Source organism: Alligator mississippiensis, chromosome 1, assembly GCF_030867095.1.
Source record: "Alligator mississippiensis isolate rAllMis1 chromosome 1, rAllMis1, whole genome shotgun sequence".
Classification (NCBI taxonomy): domain Eukaryota; kingdom Metazoa; phylum Chordata; order Crocodylia; family Alligatoridae; genus Alligator; species Alligator mississippiensis.
In genome coordinates this window covers 319,739,994-319,752,199 of record NC_081824.1, presented here as the reverse complement: position 1 = coordinate 319,752,199, position 12,206 = coordinate 319,739,994, and the positions used below count along the sequence as shown (strand labels likewise).

At 42.4% G+C, this 12,206-nt stretch overlaps 1 long non-coding RNA gene across 1 annotated transcript in view; it reads right to left on the bottom strand.

Moving 5' to 3' along the window:
* LOC109284992 (uncharacterized) overlaps positions 1 to 2,886 on the bottom strand; it is a 60,487-nt gene extending 57,601 nt beyond the window's left edge. The window contains exon 1 of the long non-coding RNA XR_002092654.2: positions 2,831 to 2,886. This is a non-coding gene — a long non-coding RNA (uncharacterized LOC109284992). The remainder of the gene's footprint in view (positions 1 to 2,830) is intronic.
* Between the last annotated feature and the right edge of the window lie 9,320 nt (positions 2,887 to 12,206).

Below are 12,206 nucleotides of genomic sequence, written 5' to 3'. Positions count from 1 at the left end.
CAAGTGGCAACAAACAGCCACTTGACCCTTGCCCTACCAGACCTAAGCCAACATAGCTGGGTGGACCTATGCTTCAGGGTGCTCTGTTCCTCCTCCCATTACCACTGACAGATGAAAGCTGGTGGGGGAGCAGGGCTGGGCCTGCACTGGGCAATCAGAGGTGGCCAGCTGCTCGGCTGTTCAGCTGGACTTAAAATTCTCTGGCTGCCAGCCTGCTGGCCTCAGCCAGTGCAGGCTTCCTCCATGCCCTCTCCCCAAGGGCAAATGTGAGTTCTGTACACTCCCAAACTAGTCTGGGAGGCTTAGAAAAAGCCATGACAGTTAGTGCAAATCTTCCTCGGGCTTTTTGAACCTCTGTACCTAGCTTTACTCTATTTTTCTCTTCTTGTTGTCCTTTCTCTCTCATTCCAACATTGGCACCCAATTGAAATCTCTTGTATTCCTCCAAAGTCAGTGTATTTCCATGTACTATGGCAGTGATCTCTAAAGACAGGAAAGTAAAATGGAAGCCAGTGACGGTGAATATTTTACTTTTTTTTTATTAGTCCTTTTTCATGAGTATCTCAAAGCACTTTTACAAACAATAGCTTCAACAACCTTGGAAGCTCATTTGCAAGGAAACACTTTGGTTTTTATAAATGTTCCCATGAGGTCATCTCTGAAGAAGGCATCTAAATTTTAAGTGACTAGTACAGTCTGAGGAAAAGAGCAGTGTAAGCAAAGGGCTGGGAGGGAAGAAATAAGAGCTGGCCAATGTTTCTTCTGTGTTACAATAATTGCAGAAAATCTTGTGGAGGTTTGTTGGTCTCAGTATGCAGAGAGTCAAACTAGATTAGCATTGTGGTCCCTTCTGGCCTTCAAATCCATGTGTCTATGGATCTTTCCTCCATTCCTGGGTTGTATACTGTAGGCAGAAGTGCCCAGAATTTTTTTCCTGTCATTTCCCACATAGTAAGATAAGGTGCTCCTGGGATCTTTCCTCTCCACCACCCTGAGGTCTCTCAGCAGCAGCAACCCAAGCTTATTTTACTGTATTGATAGTGAGAACACTCAACACTTAGAGTCTATTGTTTAGTTTTAAATTCATAACATTAATCTGGTTTTGATGTTAGGTAAGGAGAGTTTGCCAATCCTTAGTGTAAATACACGTAAATGTTTACATTAATTCCATTACACAACATACTAGTTATTGCATTCAATCCATAATAAGATTACATTAAAAGCTAAGTAAGTAAGGGTGTGATAGAAACCTCACAAAGCAAGGGAATTCTTAATAAGGGTGTCTGCAGTGCACTTATGTCTTTTGTCTGCCTTCAGGGTAAGATGCCTATTGCCCTTAGTTAATTAAGGAATGTAGAAAAAAAGTAATGCTGATAAATACCTGATTCATTAGATATAACCACAATGTAACACATATTTATAGCTTAATGGGTCAAATTGTGCAAATCAGTTTCTGCAATACTAATCACAATTTTTTTCCAGTTAAGTTTTTACATGTGTAGTTTTTCATGACCAAGTCTCAGCCCTAGAAAAATTGACTAGCAGAGGTAAATTAGGTAGACAGGAAATTATGTAATTTGTATATGAAATTGCAGTTTATATACGTAACTCCAAACTTGGATGAGGGAACAGACTTGGCTGCACAAAACTGGCTATGTGAAATAGTACTATTTTACATTTAAAAGAGACCTGACCAAGGGTTACTGTGATACCCAGCAGCTTGTCTGAGTCTGTCCCAGTCATGCAGTTGGTCCAATAAAATGCATTACTTACAAGAATTCTTGCCTCTGCCATATTTCCAGGACCATCACGGCAATATCACTCCAACACTCCCATTTTACACCGACATTGTTCAAGTTAAAAATCCATGCACGTTTTCCTGAAGTAATTTCTAAAATTTGCACTTTCATAGAAGTGTGTAGGTACTGTACTAAACACATTTTTTCACAATTATTTTAAGTATATATCTCTCTCTATAATGTGGGAAGATGGCAAGTGAGTTGCATTATAGGCCATGAAAAATTACCGACTTTTTATAGACTCTTTCCTACCCTGTGGCTGCATCTACACAAGACACTGACTGCACAATCATTTAGTACTTGAATAAACAAATACTAAATGACTGCACAGTAACAGGAGTTACTGCACAGTAGCACTGTGGAATGGCTTTTTCATAACACTGACTGTGTAGTTGCCCAAGACTACTGCACAGTAGCATCACGTCACAGTAGCACCTCATCACTACTACACAGTGGTCACGGGCAACTGCACAGTCAGCATCTCGTGTAGCCTGTAGTGCCCCCAAAAATGATGCAAGCATTCAAGAGGCAAAGAGAGTTATGGGAGAAGATAACCTGGCATTTGCCTTTTGTGAGTTTTTAAGAGGCGTGTCTGCATGTGTGCTCTTCCTACTAAATAATGCATCTCTTAAGAACATTATATGATAGCCTTGCTTCCCTGTTCCCTCATCTGGAGCACCGCGTTTAGCCACAGGGCTATACAGGCATCCCACCAACTCCTATGCCAAATGAAGACTAACTCAAATATGCTAACCTAGATTTGGTCTTGATGTAACTACAGTAAAGACAATAGAGTTACAGCAGGGTTGCACTTAGCCCATTTTGCTATTCATTTACAGTTACTTCAAGCTAGTTTGGAATAACTATTTTAGCTTGCATTTCTTTCTGCTTCCAAGAAATATTAAAATATATAAAATACTGAAAGACTAGATTTCTCAGAGGCACATGTGGATGGCCTCAGGACTTTATTATATGTTTACTGAAAGCGTTGATCCTTCCCTTAGAAACAAGAAATCTCATATAGCTTTTACCTGTATGTTGTCGTTAAAAGCGCTCTGACCAGTCCTGAAGGAGTTCATGATTTTTGTTTGTTTGTTTGTTAGTCACAGTTACCATGGTAACTAACTGGTTCTACATAAAGTTGTAATACAAGCCAGCAGAGCTGTAATGGAATACATTCCTTAGAGTGAGTCAGCGCCTTTGCCGAAAAGGAAGCACACTGTTTTGGAAATAAGTTCTCAGATGGTGTATTCTGCTCAGAGGGGAAATAAAAATTGTTCAGAATCAGGTTTCTCCCCACTCTGCATATTTTTAATTATAAGTCAATTAGTGTTACTTTGTTTATGATGGCTTCCATTTTTGCAAGGTCCAATGTACCTCAGGTTCCATTGGCTAAGTACAGACAGTCAGAAAGCCTGAGCCTGAATCAATTCAATCTTCACAGGTTATTCCAAGCTTCACAGATTAAACAGATAAGCACATGAACAGACATTCACTTTTGATTCCGGAAATGCAGCTACATGCCTGCAGTGGCTCAGGCCAGAAGCCATAAACTAGAAAACTCCTCCCTCCTTGGCTGGAGCAGACAGCTTGGACCAAGTCTACCCACCCACCCTGCAAGGGGGAGATTTGCAGGGGAGCTGCAAAGCATCCTGGGAAGCTGAAGGGAATGTGAGTTAGCTTGAATCTGGCGGGGATCCAGGACAGAAGTTCAATAAACTGATTTAACCTAAATCAGTTAAGTCTGATACTACATCCATCACGGTTTATCTTAAACCTGTTTCAGCCATTTTGAAAGTGGTTTATGTGCACTGAATTTCTGTTGTGTTACAGATTTGAACTGGTTTCCCATCACATATACTGGTTTGTGTGTGATTTCTGTTCCTAGCCATTGGGTTCAATGTGATGGTAGCACTGAGAATTGAGGAAGGGGAGCTGAGGATGCTTTGCACCTTGCAGGTCTGAGTCCTTTATTAGGCACGCTACAGTCAGCACATTTTTTTCATGAGAGCAGCAATTCAAAAGTATAGATAGATTGCCTGCTGTACACCATAAGCAGGTATACATCCTGATTCCGCTCACATTAAATTGGCTCTGGGCTGGTGCAAAGCTAAGAAGCCCAATGATTTCATTTGACCACATTGATCTGGGTACTGACTTATTAAAAACCTTGTGTAGGTTCTTTCATAGTTGGTGCACATTTGCTGGTGCACAGGGAGTTTTTAATATACTTTAAAGTAAAGTATAAAGCTAGTGCCCATACAATGCCTTCTGTGACCTGGGACCCTGGCAAATTCATCATATTAAATCAAATGTGTTTATACTATATGTAATTTAAATCAGATTATACCTATGACTTGGAATTGCTATTACGGATAAAATTTAACATTACTTTCTCTCCAACTTTCTTTCATAAATGGTTTGAAACTGAGCCATACTCTTTTTTTGAAAAATAAAACCAGATGGCAAAATATACTCACTCTCTTGCTATTCAAATCCAGCAAAGACTTAACAAAAAATTAGAATTATCATAGAAATAAGTTAATCAATAAATTGGCTATGTATTACTCAAAGTTCTCGACTCATCTCATTTTCAGACAAAAATAATCAAGATTCTAAATTTCACTCTATAAATCCTGACAGCTGTTGAATCTTATTTTTGTGCCACTACTAATTAGCAAACAGCAAGCTTTTCCAAGTGAACCTGCAGGGACCTAACTGTGATTTTTCCTCAAGCTCTAGAATAAAAAAAAAAAAAAATTTAATAAACTATATAACCTACTGAGCTGTTCTATTCTGTTCTAATAAATGGTAGATTATAAGCAAAGGAAAAGAGAAAAAGGAAGTTAATTTAGAGCATAACACTAGCCATAGACTCTCACTTAGCTAGCCCTGCATTAAGTCCAATAATTTGTGTTTGATTAAAGCTTACCTTACAGAAAGACCCACTTCCCTGATTGGATTATTACAATTTAATATCACCTTCAGTGCTAAATATGTGTGCCTTATTTCTAATTGAAATTTGTCTAGCTTTACTATGTACCCACTGCATATTCTTGCTATGGTCTTTTTCTGTTGGACTGATCCCCCCTTAGTACCCAGTGGCTGCATCTACGTGAGATTCTGGCTGCACAGTTGTTATTGCACAGTCATTTAGTACTTGCATAACCAAGTATTAAATGACTGTGCAGTAACAGGAGTTACTGCTCAGTAGCGTCCTGGCAAGGTTGCCTCTATAATACTGTGCAGTAGCATGGTGTCATGGTTAGTGCCCAGAAATGCTACTGCACAGTAGTAATGATCTACTGCATAGTAAGTGTCTTGTGTAGATGGAGCCAGTATTTTTCTCCATCAGGGTATTTTATATACTATAATTCACGTCATAAACTTTTCTTTTCTATTCTATTCTAAGAATTTAAACTGATAGAGCCCTTTGAGTCTAGCACAGAAAGATATTTTTCCCACTTTTTGAATTATTTTTGTGGTTCTTCTCAGTGCCCTCCCCATATGGGCATCCAAACTGTGCGCCACATTCCAGTATTGGTGTCACCAATGCTGTAGGTAAAATATACCTACCTCTTTACTCAGAAGTGAAATCATCTCCAGACTCCTACATACTAACTCCACTAACACTGGGAATTAATGCTGAGTTTCTTGTCCCCTCTGTTCCCTAAATACTCTTCAGAATCCCCGGCTTTTCCATCTTCAAATATAAAGCATGCATCTCATACTCCTCTTGGACAGAAATATTTTGTATTATGTTTTGCCAGCACATGCTTTCTCTGGCACATGGAGTTATCTTCTCACCAGCATCCCATTCTGTTAACCCTCCTAGAATGGCTCCCAACAGCATGGAGACCTGATGTGGAATGGCAGTATTCATCCCATATGAGGTTGAAATATTGGCCTTTAGGATACTGACCCTATGTGGAGCTGCCAGCTGCATTAGTCATTTTGCTTGAAGCTTCTCTTTTTAAAAATGGTGGAAGAGCCACATGTCCCTCAGCTTTTACTGGTTCCCCTTGACCATCTGCGGTTATGAATGCTAACAGTTTGCAGAATCTGATCTCTTCTTCAACAATCTGCTTGTATATATGTGCCCTCTCTTACATGAACACGTGGTATCATCCACTCCATGCATCTCAGTGTGCAGTGATAATGGAAACTGTGATGAATTTATTTGCCAAAAAAATCAGTTTAGGGGCAGCTTAAACTGTTCCTCCAATTTAAATGGGCAAATAGTTTAGGCCAAAACCTAACATAAAAATAAAACATTGAAACACTTGTAACAGTTCATTTAGGCATTTGTGAAATAAAATGTTTTGATTTTTGGGGGGGTTTTTTGAGCCTGGCTCACAAATAGGCCTGGATCACAGAAGGGAGAAACATGGTGATCTTCCTTGAAATAAGGTCTGGAACCCTGTGATGTACATACCTGCAGCCTCAGGCTGTTGAGTCATTTTCATTCTTTCTGGCTCAGTGAACAATTATAAATTACTTATACAATGTGGACCAGCTTCAACAAGAGAGATTGTCACTTCCGTAGCCCAATAACTGGGGCACTCTTCAGCAGAATTCAAGTCTCTACTCCAACAAAGGTGGGGAAGGGATTTGAACCAAGGTCTCCTACAGCTTTGCTGAGTATTCTAACAATTGATTTATGGAGCATTAGAGTATCACATGACAATGTAGTGCCTAAATCCAGTGTGAATCTAGTATTTCATTTCCAAATTTCCTTTGCTTTTATTAAAGAAGTTTGTTAAAATGTCTGGAACCAAAGCATCTTTTTCTGTTTCCCCCCGAACTGCCAATGAACTGCAAAGTCAGCTATTCACAAGCTCTGCTCATGGGAACCCAAGTTACTGAGGTGACGCCCTGCTGCATTCTGTACCAGTTGCTCTTTCTCAGGGTAAGCAGGATGCATCATACCCAGCCAGGGGAATAATTCACTTTTTGTGTATTAACTAGAAACTGAAAGGATACTCTGAAATGTATGTAAGTATGAACATATGTTGTTGTACATATTGTTTGCAGCAAGCAGGCCAGAGATTTAAGGGCCATTTTGAAACACTGCTGGTTCTTGTAAGTGTAGCTGGCTCACCTCTCAGAGCTTGGGTTGAGTCCCAGGCTTGAGATTCTGCTGTTTTGATTGGTGGAGCCCATCAAAGTTACTAACCGGAGTTACTGCTCAGCCGCGCCGAAAAACAGCTTTTTCATGATGCCAACTGCGTAATAGCATCACGTCATGCTTCCTGCCATGTGACGCTACCGCAGTAGTCATGGGCTACTGCGCAGTCAGCATCTTGTATAGACACAGCCAGAAAGCTGAGAAAATACATTTTAACTGGGTATTCTCAAGTAAACAAACTTCCACACTCTCAAGCAATGTTCAATTGAAACAGGGTTTATTACAGGTGGAAAGGGGACAAACAAACAACCTTAGAGGAAACCTTAACCACTAAACATTAAGTGAAACCCAGTTAACAGTTTCAGTCAGTAGCAAACCGGGCCCAGGGAACTTCCCAATGGACTACGACAGTTGGTAACGAGACTCATCTAGGGCTGCCACCCATGGGTCTTGATAGTTTAGCCATAAGTAAGAGCTAGGCCCACAAACAATAAAATAGGCATGAGTAGTCCCCAAACCTCTGAACTTGCATGCTAATGAGGGTATGAAAAGACAGAATACACAGTTACCATAGTAGAGCATAACTGTAGCTGAACCTACATAATATAAGCTGGTTTACATCAAGAAAGTACAAAAATATGCACAACTAAGAAGTATTTTAACTATCCTCAGAATCCTTCTGCTTATGATTTTACATTGAAACATCAACATTGTCAACTACTGCAGTAGTAATTTCTCTCTCCCAGGCCCTCGACTCCATCTGAACTGCACCATCCCCCTCTCTGCCCTGCCTGCCTGCCTGCCTGTCACAGAAAGCAGCAATTACAGGCAGCACAGGCCGACACAGCAGCAGCCAGCACCTGACTGGGAATGGGGTAGGGGCTATGGAGGCTCTTGTGGGCTACAAAAAGCTCCCTGCTGAGCACTGAACACCTGCTTGGACACAATGGGACACTGCTCTGCTCTGTATATCCCTCAAGACTTCTGGCATCCACCCTCATTCTGTTCATGGGTTCTTAGTGTTTTTATGGACAGCTCTATTTTTTATGAACTTTCCAGACTAATGTTTTTAGCCCTTTCTTATGGACTGTCTGTCTGTCTGTAAATTTATAAGCAGTTGGCATCCCTGCAAACCATGACAGCAAAGCAAAGAAAACAGAGAGGCACTCACCCCAGCCTCGGCTGCAGCAGCCTTGGGAGCGGCAAGTGCCAGTTGCCACTCACCTCTGCTCCTGGGCTGCACCATGCCCTGGTGCAGGCAGCTGGTGTCAGCTGCTCCTGGGGCTGCTCTCTCAGCAGCCAAATCAGGACAATGATTCAAATCACCGAAATGAATCACTGTCCCCCGAATTGGCCGAATCCGAATCCAAATCCGAAGCAAATACTAGCCGCTTCGCACAAGCCTAATGTTTATAGTTTAGCCCGGTAGGCTACTGGTTAAGGTGACTTACTAGAAAGTAGGAAATCCAGGTTCTAGGCCTAAATGGGGTTTGATCCTACATCTTTGGGCTTGATCTTACTCCTTTTTAACCTCTAATGAGCTTGAGTCCCACTAGGAGCCCAAAGGGTAAGGCTGATGAGTCAGCAAGAGAAGGAGCAAGAGTTTGATACTGTAGTCCAAGGAAGCACATGCTGGGAGGGGACAGCTGCAGCTGTTGCCAACATTATTTATGTTTCTTAAGCAATGACTATCAAATGCAAAACACCTCAACTGTGATGGGAGCAGGGGTCAGAATCCAGGACTACCCCTGATGCAAGGAAATACTCTTATCACTGGGCAGCAAATTTACACCTTCTTGGCTATTCTCTTTATGGCCCTATCAGTATTGCCAAAAGCTTAGATCTGCTCCTCTGGCAGATATTTCTTTTAAATGGATTTCATGCATGTCCTCACTATCTAATTGTCACTAGACATGCTCAAGATCCACCTAAGGAGTCAGGAAGTTAGGCAATTTTAGTAATCTCCCAGCAGTAATTTGAATGTCAGTGGACCATAGACACAGAGGCAGCTGATCAGGATTGATTCCAATCATGTACCAAGCCAATATGGTGGCATCTAATAAATCTCTATGGTGAAGTGGTTTTGCAGCTGCTGGAGTGCAGTCTTTTTGTGAGAGCATTCCAAAGTTCTGTTTAGGGACCTGTAAGGTTAGTCTTTTAATATGAGTCAGTCTTTTTATATGAGCCCTTCAGTAATATTGCAAAAATGAATTCCTTTTGTGCCACTATCAGATTTAAAAAATAGATTAAATCTGCCTTTAAGGGTATGACGACACCTTAGTGCAAATCATTTTGTCTGGCCAATGGCATACCCTTCTGCAAAATCCACATGTCCTTTGTAGTCCTTATCAAAAGAGACATGGTTTGGCCATGATCAGAGAATGGCCATGTCTTTTTTTCTGAATAAATAAGTTATTCCTGCTCTACTGTTTGGAAAAGGGTAGGTCTAAAGGCAATTTGCTGAATTATTTATTCCAAACCTATCCTGAGGTAATTTATGCTTTTTAATTTCCTCAGATGTATATCCAGTTGGGAACTGCTGGTTAGATAAGAGTTTTTTTAAATCTTTGTTATATCACAGGTGAAATGGAAAATTTGGCATATTTTTTGGATTATTTGGCTAAGCCCAAGAGCTATACCACTTAAAACAAATGTACAAAGCCAGTGGTAGCATTACAGTGGCAGCCTCAAGCAGAACTAAGTTAGTGTTGTGATGCCACTGTCACCAATTCCTTTGCCCTACAAACATCTAAAGAAGTTAGACATCCCACATATTTGAATGATCTGGGCTCTCCTTATCTGAACATTCACCCTTTCTACATCTATTCATGTAGCACCTGTAAGACCTCTGCACTGCAGCCAGCAACTAGGGGCATTTGTACACATGCTCCAGGAATGGGGGCTCCAAGAGCATTTGTACACATGCTCCAAGAGCTGCTCTAATTAAAGCACCCAGAGCATCTTGTGCATCAGTGTCCCTGCACTTCAAAATGGTGGCGGGGCCTCTTTGAATGAGCTTTAGATAAAATGCCCCTGCTGCCATTTTGAAGCACAAGGACACTGATATGCAAGATGCAGGAGGCTGCTGCAGTGTGGTAAATGCCATGCTCTAGCAGACTTGATTAATTGAATGTACTCCAACATGCAGCAATTACAGTGTGTCGGAGCAGCCTCCCTGCTCATGTATCGGTGCCCAAGGTTATTAACACTCAACCCCTGAGGCAGGGCCAGCTGAGCCCAAACCTGCTGATTGGTTCCAGGGCTGCTATTAAGGGGCTCTCGCATCACCTGGCCCCGCTGCACAACAAATGGGCTTCAGTCTGGGTGTAGCTCTCAGCTGTGTGACTTCCCTGGTGCCTGCATACCTGCCCATGTACCCAGTTCCTGAACTTTGAACCCCTGGTTCAACCTCAGCTTGCTTCCTAACATCCACTTCTTGTAATCCCTGGCTCAGCACATGAACCCTGGTTTGACCTTGGCTCATTCCCCAACCTCTGCTTCTGGCAACACCTCTGGCTTAGTGTGTGAACCCTGGTTTGACCTTGGCTTGCCCCCTAACTATGGATGCTGGTACCAACCCCCGGCTCTAGTCACTAGGCTTAATACTTCTGCGGACCCTGACAGCACCCATGTACTGAAGACTGCAATGAGAACAAGTTGCCCTCATGTATAAAGTAGTGTGAGGCTTCTGGATTCCAAGGCTTTCCTAACTGTGCTGCAGGTTATTCTGGGTACACCTGATTCATAGATTCATAGATTCATAGATGTTAGGGTCGGAAGGGACCTCAATAGATCATCGAGTCCGACCCCCTGCATAGGCAGGAAAGAGTGCTGGGTCTAGATGACCCCAGCTAGATACTCATCTAACCTCCTCTTGAAGACCCCCAGGGTAGGGGAGAGCACCACCTCCCTTGGGAGCCCGTTCCAGACCTTGGCCACTCTAACTGTGAAGAAGTTCTTCCTAATGTCCAGTCTAAATCTGCTCTCTGCTAGCTTATGGCCATTATTTCTTGTAACCCCCGGGGGCGCCTTGGTGAGTAAAGCCTCACCAATTCCCTTCTGCGCTCCCATGATGAACTTATAGGCAGCCACAAGGTCGCCTCTCAACCTTCTCTTGTGGAGGCTGAAGAGGTCCAGGTGCCCTAGTCTCTCCTCATAGAGCTTGACCTGCAAGCCCTTAACCATACGTGTGGCCCTTCTCTGGACCCTCTCCAGGTTATCCACATCCCTCTTGTAGTGCGGTGCCCAGAATTGCACGCAGTATTCCAACTGCGGTCTGACCAGCGCCCAATAGAGGGGAATTATCACCTCCTTGGTTCTGTTCATCATGCAGAGGGTCATACCCAGAGAGTCGTAGTGGATGGGTCGGTATGCACCCTTCCAAGTCACAGCCTCTTAACTTCTTCACCAGTATGGGGTGGGATACCGTATCGAAGGCCTTCCTGAAGTCTAAGTAAACGACGTCTACCCCTACTCCTGCATCCAGGTGTTTTGTAACCTGGTCATAAAAAGAGACTAGATTAGTCAGGCATGATCTGCCTGCTACGAACCCATGCTGGTTTCCCCTCAGCATAATTTGTCCTGCCGGGCTCTCGCAAATGTGAGCCTTGATCATTTTTTCAAAGACTTTGCCTAGGATGGAGATGAGACTGACTGGCCTATAGTTGCCCGGGTCCTCCTTCCTCCCCTTCTTGAAAATGGGGACCACATTGTCCCTTTTCCAGTCCTCCGGGACCTGGCCCATGCTCCATGAGTATTCAAATATTCTCGCCAGTGGCTGTGCAATGACATCAACCAGTGCCTTCAGTACCCTCGGATGGAGCTCATCCGGGCCTGCTGACTTAAACGCATCCAGTTCTTCCAAATGCCTCTACACCATCTCAGGGTCTACGCTTGGTAGTCGCTTGATATTTCCCTCCAGTGAAAAGTATGCATGGGTTTCATTAACTGCTAAATATCATAAGGTTTAGAAGCATCTTGAGCTAGGCTGGAATATTATTTGGGGGATTTCTGTTTTATGTTAGTACTATAGTTCCTCTTTTAGGTTCTTTTGCCCTCTTGTTCATTCTTCTATTTAATAAGTTATTCTGTTCTCTTACTGTAAGCTACGCAGAGCCTCTGTGCTTCATAATGGTACCAACGAAAGACAGTATGAGACTCAATGTGATGGCAAACATAAATAAAAATATAATACTAATAAGTAGTCTAAATGTCCCGCCAGGGACATTGCCAAGTCATTTTTTAATTATTTGAATGAGTAATTCTGGTTGCATTACCAG